The following is a 7,838-nucleotide window of genomic DNA, read 5'->3' on the forward strand; positions in this document are numbered from 1 at the left end:
TTCATTATAATTATTCTGATAATGCTATTTATCATAATATTGTGATTTACTTAATATTATTCACCAAACAATCCCACGCAGATAACTATATCACAAACTAAAATATGCAAAAATTCATAACTTCATCAACAAGCCCACGCAGATAATGTGACTTGGAGAAGGCGGGTGGCGGAGGCAGTTGGTGCGGCTTGGGTTTAGAGGGAGGGAGGGAGAGAACTGGAAGAAAGTGAGAGAGATGAGATTTTGTAGAGAGAGAAAGAGGGCTCGTGAGTTTGATTGAAAAGAGAGAGAGAGTACGGAGAGAGATGGTGATGAGTTAAAATAATTGAAGAAAGAGAGTGAGAGAGTGATTCTTTTGAGAAGGGTGGGGGAAACACGAGGTGGGCGAGAGTGCGGAATTTAGGGAGTGAATTGGGGAAGTGGGGTAGGGGGAAGAGAGAGATACAGAATGAAATATCGGTGATAGGAAAACACAGGGAAAAATACCCCTTTAAATAATTTAAAAATATCATAAAATTTATTCAAATAAATATTGAAAATTTATGGCCAAAATAATAATAACAATAACAATGAATAATTAAATATTAATTCAAAAAGTTTCACCGAAACAATTAAATTTATAATTAGCAAAACCATTAAAATAATATAATACCGTATTTTTTAATCATAGAAATTTCTAGAGAATTTATGAAAAATACAAATATTATTTTAGAAAAATAATATTTAATATTTAAATACCAGAAAAATTATTTAAACCAGTATTGAAAATTTACGGTCATTACATCCTACCCCCCTTAAAACAAATTCCGTCCTCGGAATTTAAAATAAAATGATGCAGAAAGAACCCAAGGACAGAGATATGGAACGATATCCATAAGCAGAGGAGAATGTAAAACAATAACGACACAATATAAGATATAAAATATGACAGCTAAGATTCAGCATGCATATAGCAGACCATAATAACGATATCATAACACACATGAGTAAATTTTTCATAAAGGTGGATGAAAAATTACTTCAATCATCAAAATAACATGACATCAATTAAATATATATATACATATTAAAGGATAAAGTTATAATCTCACAATTAAGTCGTAATATCAATATAGTCAAACACACTTAGAAAAAATAAATTACAAAGTATTTATCAAAAGGCACAGAAATAGACTTATAACAATGTAAAAATAAATATTTGTATACTAGTATAATGTGATATCAAGCAATTCAGGATTAATACATAAAAGAACAAATAGTAGTGTATGGAAAAATTTATGTCATAATATATGCAGCAGTATCACAATCATAAAATATGCTAGTATTCAATACATACGAGACACAAAAGGTGGCAATTGTCTTAGAAGAAATACATAGAAATTATAAATATATATATAATAACATGAACACAAATGCGTAATACACGAATCATTCAAAAGTACAGAATATATATTACATACAACAAGATTATTATGATAAAAGATATAGTGGAGTAAACGAACGAAAACAAACATCAACGGGATCATATAACAAAATAAAATAATATATAATAAGTATAAATCAAATATAATAGGAAAACAATCATAAAGCAATTGGAATAATAATAATACATACAAAATAAACACAAATAAAAGAAAACATATTTAATTGATGGAATGATGAAAATTAGTCTGAAACATAGAAAAGATACAAAGATAGTCAAGTATAAGTAGCTAAACACAATTATTAATTATACAATCAAATAATCATGTAAAGCAGTATGCAAAATTTAGCAGATAAATAATTCATTACACAAATATTAGGAATTTACAAATTGTATACACAGAAATTAGAATGCGACAAATAATATAATTATGTAAAAATGAGCAGCACAATGCAAATGAAATATTAGAAGGTAATTGAACATAAACCAAAAAGATATGATATACAAAACAATACAAGGCAGATAATCATGGAAGGATAAGGTGATATGACACAACATATAAAAATGAATTATATGTAGTATATCACATCAAAAACAAAACAAATAATTATAGACGTATATCACAGCAATAATTATCGAAAACACACACTTTATATAAATATTATGACTAAATAAATGAAGCAGACTAACATGGACAAAGAATAAAATAAAAAGTAAGTATTAGAATGAATAAGAAACTGTATATAGAAAATAAGTAAGCGAAACACAAACAAAACTAAGAAAGATGAAATGGTTGATAAATTAAATCAAACAATGATGATAGATGTAATTGGAAGTAAAGAATGAAATGAGATATACTAAATGCAACTACTGATGAAATGTAAAAGAAATAACTATGTTAACTAATAAATAATATAACCCAAATAACACAAATAAACTAATAAATTAATAAAATTAAAGATAACATAAAACGACATATAAGAAAAACATATAACTTGATAAGTATCAAATAATAATGGTAATAAAACACGTAAGTAAAATGTGATCAAAATTATGTGGTAACATACACAACAAACATGTATAAATACATGTACAATACGTAGAATTAATAAAATAAATGTAACACAAAATAAAAATAATTACACTATAACGTGACCACAAATAAAAATTATAATAAATACTGAATCACAATAAGTATAGCAATACACAAATTAAGACGTGAAAAGGAAAAAAAATGAGTAAGAATGCACTCCATAAATATAAGACACACCAACTACAAAAATATTACGACTAAATACGTAACCAAAATACAATATGTAAAAATATAAAAATCAAAGCTAAACAAACACCAACATTGTAACAACCTTTAATAACCATATTCACAAACCATAAAGCCATAACACTACACACTCACACCGAAAAATAACAACTCCTATCCAAAGAAAAATATAAGAATAAAATGATATTGATATAATATGATCTACGAAAAATACAAAAATAAGATAGACGAAACAGAAGAGTAACGCGATGTAAAACAATACAAGTTAAAATAATGAAAAATACAAATATGATAAGAAGAAACATAAATGAAAGACTCAATGCATTTAAATAAGTAACGAACAAACTTACAGTATAAAACTCGAGATAACTCAACACATACAAAAATCGTAGAATACCTTGTAACATAAATGCTTACTAACAATACTGACACTCACAACTTACTACTAGATAAAGAAGTATAATATATAAAGACAAAAACTATAAAAGGTAAAATAGGTATATAAGCAAATGAAAACATAAGAAGAGCATAATTCTGTATAATAAAAACACCAATGCATTATAGATAAACATAGTTACACAATGGATACTAGAGATAATAAATGACTACAAATCAATAACATCGTAAATGTAATAATCTAAGTGAATACACTATAATGAAAAGAGAATAGTAATTATAAAAGAATAAAAGTAAAGCACAACATGAGTAAGCGAAAATAATAAATAGAGAATGAACAACAACTAATAACACAATAAAAGACGTAATATCTAAAAATATCATAAAATAAGTACTAAAAATAACACGTGTATACAATGTATTTTGTTTTAATGACAAAACAATACATATCGAAAACGAAGCAAACAACAACAAATATACAAATACTCTATAATAACCATGAATAAATACTTTACATACTCATAAATGCTATTTAGAATAATCTTTTATATTAGTTATAAAAGGATAATAATTAATGTAACAAAATAACTACATAATTAGTAACTCAACTCTAAACTTAACAATATGAATAATTGCTTAAATATCAAAATACATGGCTCTTAAAAATAACAAAACCAATGTGAACATACTAAAACAATTTAACAAGACAAAACTTACTGATAAGAAACTATATACTGAAAATGTAAAGGATAGGAATATAGTGCATATGTAAAATATTAAAATCATGAACATATTAATGTATACCACTAAATATACGAACAATATACAATAATTTAGAACATAAGTGAAAGATTGATGGTATGATAGAACGCACACATATATAATATAGATATGGAAAAATATATTTTAAATACAAAATAATAATAATAATCTGAATATCAGATATGCTATGTAATGTATATGTGGAGTCTGGGGCATTGCAAATACTTAATAACATAATTTGAAAAATTGAAAATATATAAGTAATGATATATATTTTTAATGAAAAAAACATACAATATAACACTGTGGGTGACACATAAAATAATACAATAAATAATATAGAAATCAATACAATTAAACGATATATAAGTCAAATCAAGGAAAATATAGTTGTAAAAATAATAACACATAAAATAATAACCGGTATGCGGAAAGAGGAGTTACAGGAAGGAACGTGTAGCCGCGAAGTGACGAGACAAGAACAGTGAAAAACTCCGGAGTCAAAGAGTGATAAGATAGGGACGAAACGAAATCTGTCAAGAAAATGGAATAAGGGCTCAAGATAGTCTCACGGATGAAATATGATATGTATCTAAATTATCCATTATATTAATACTAGTGAGAACTCGGGACCGTGATCGGAACCATGACCTGCATGGGCCACCACTAAAACCTGTCACGCCCCGCTTCCCAAAATACCGGGGAATCGGGACGCGAGCAAGCCCGCGACGTATTAAACTGAGAAGAGATAAGTGCTAGACCCCGTCTTCTCAATCTAATACGCTAAGCGTCAAGAAATACAAACGAAGGCACAGGTCCCCGATCACAGTAATGAGAATATAATAAACAACTCAGAACCAAAAGATACATATCACAACTGAAATGATCATCCAGACATAATATTCGGGCCAAACATGCCCTTATACAAACTATCTGAATGAAATACTGGAGAATATAAAATACAATGATCAGGCGGAAAAGGAAATGCTACGAAAATAAACTGAAAGGAATAACTGAGCTTCAACTCTTCTTCTGCTTCGTCTACAAGACACTCCTGCTGAGAATACTCGGCTCTGGTGCATCTCCAAGCTGAACCTGTTCTTCTTCTAAGTCTGACGTACACCAGAGAAAACAGGTGTACGTCAAGGTGCATGGCACACGACAAGACCCCACAAAAGAAAAGAACGACGAAAACCCAAGCGGAAAATGATACGATAATTAAAACGGCAAAAGAACGTGCAACTAGAAATCCAACAAAATCAATCAAATACAAACACACCCAGCGGACCTTGCGAGCGACGCATGGACGCTAGCCGCTTCAGAATCAGATCATCGCCAACCTACACAGCACGCGGCTCCATCTACAATCTGCATGCGCATGCGTAATCTATATCACTTAAACAATTCCCCACCCACACAGAGAACGCCTCAGTAGGCTCCCGCGGACTGCGGTCCTACGGTGCCGGCTAATACATCCAAACACCGGAAACCGCTCCGCCCGATCCAACCGCTGTACATATCCCCCTACCCCCCCCATGCTAGGCCCCACGTGTCCGTGACCTCTAACGGCTCTAATCCCCTCGCGACACGTGCTGCCCTGTCTCAAGATTACTAGGATCTAATACAACTCATTCAATCTGCCGCCGCAGTCTTTATGCTTATTGAAATTGAAACTCAACCGGCCCCCCTCATCTCAGACACAGACCAGTAGCTTAATCACCTAAGCCAGAGAACACCGAGGTCCACTGTAACTCAGCCATCCTATAACATGTCACCTGCGTCCACCACCCGCCATCACAGAACTCAACGTCTCTTCCTCATCGCCAATCTACTCCAGATAACTGCGAGCCTCGCTCTTCACCAATGCCGTCTCGCGCAGCCTCCCAATCAACCACCCTCGGAACGCGCTTCCAGCCGCTACACGCAATGCCCCACGGATCTCGGCTCTGCCCTGTACCCCCAAGAACTCCTGACCGCAAGCTCTACATGCATCTAACGAAACAAGTCACCGCGACTAAACTGACACTCCACATCGAATTACTTGCTAGACAAACAAACCAAGACCCCTGCAGTGACTACACGGAATTCACCGGCGCGGGCCTGCGAAGATACATGCAACCAGTCATCATCCAACAACATGAAACATTAACTTCCTCATCCCAACTCTTCTTACGTTTTTCTAAATCAATCATGAATCCTCATTGAAACCCGGGCTTCACCACCTAAATTCAGTGCAACACCCACACATGTACTAAGTCTGTTCAATGGACGCACGAGAACACACTAATCATAGAACACTTAAAGGGTTCTCACAACAACCGAGAAACAACGACATAGAGTAATCGAATCATGTACGCGAATATCAGCATTATCACATTAATTAAGAATCAAAAAATCATAAAATTGCTTCTAAAATAATCTTTATGAAATAGATAATTTATTTACGTAAAATACATTCCTTACAAAATGCAGTTCTTTCAAAATAATCCCTTTTCAAATAAGTTATTTTCTCATTAGCAATAAATTCTAAATTAATCTTTTAAAATAAAAATAATCTAAATTCAAAAATAAGATAAATTCTCATTAATTCACAATATTCTATTTTCCCAAATAATTTCTTTTTAAAAATATTTATCATTCTAAAATGTTTTCTTCCACAAGATAATTTCTAAAAATTATTATAATTATTTCAAAATGATTCTTTTTCCAAGATAATTCCTTTTAAATTATTATAATTTTCCTAAAATGATTTCGTTCTCTAATAAATTCTTTTTAATTGATATAATTATCTAAAAATAATTCTGCTGCCGAAATAAATTCTTTTAATTCATTATAATTATTCTGAAAATGCTATTTATCATAATATTGTGATTTACTTAATATTATTCACCAAACAATCCCACGCAGATAACTATATCACAAACTAAAATATGCAGAAATTCATAACTTTATCAACAAGCCCACGCAGATAATAGCAATTCATAATCTAATCTATGTAACTAATTAACGACAGATATAAATAGGAAATGACGAGTCAAGAGGAGCGGGATCTTGCCTATGATGCCGAGGGCCTGACGACGAGAGGCGATGTTTGGGGACGGCGACAACGACGACAGTTGTCATCACTGAGGGGCTCAACGGGGTGCGACGGGGCTGTTGACATATCGTCGAACATGTGGCGTGCGATGGAGGCGTTGGTTGGCGACGAGATCGGGAGAGTTTGGAAGCTGTCGTCGGGGCTGGTTCAGGGGGTGATGGAGGAGATGGGGTCGTGGTCAGGTTGCCGGAGCGACGTGACTTGGAGAAGGCGGGTGGCGGAGGCAGTTGGTGCGGCTTGGGTTTAGAGGGAGGGAGGGAGAGAACTGGAAGAAAGTGAGAGAGATGAGATTTTGTAGAGAGAGAAAGAGGGCTCGTGAGTTTGATTGAAAAGAGAGAGAGAGTACGGAGAGAGATGGTGATGAGTTAAAATAATTGAAGAAAGAGAGTGAGAGAGTGATTCTTTTGAGAATGGTGGGGGAAACACGAGGTGGGCGAGAGTGCGGAATTTAGGGAGTGAATTGGGGAAGTGGGGTAGGGGGAGGAGAGAGATACAGAATGAAATACCGGTGATAGGAAAACACAGGGAAAAGTACCCCTTTAAATAATTTAAAAATATCATAAAATTTATTCAAATAAATATTGAAAATTTATGCCCAAAATAATAATAACAATAACAATGAATAATTAAATATTAATTCAAAAAATTTCACCAAAACAATTAAATTTATAATTAGCAAAACCATTAAAATAATATAACACCGTATTTTTAAATCATAGAAATTTCTAGAGAATTTATGAAAAATACAAATATTATTTTAGAAAAATAATATTTAATGTTAAAACACCAGAAAAATTATTTAAACCAGTATTGAAAATTTACGGTCATTACACTTCTCGTAGGATCCCACGTCCTCCGCCGTCGCCAACGATGCTCGGCGG

Source organism: Asparagus officinalis, chromosome 1 (genome assembly GCF_001876935.1).
Source record: "Asparagus officinalis chromosome 1, Aspof.V1, whole genome shotgun sequence".
NCBI lineage: Eukaryota > Viridiplantae > Streptophyta > Magnoliopsida > Asparagales > Asparagaceae > Asparagus > Asparagus officinalis.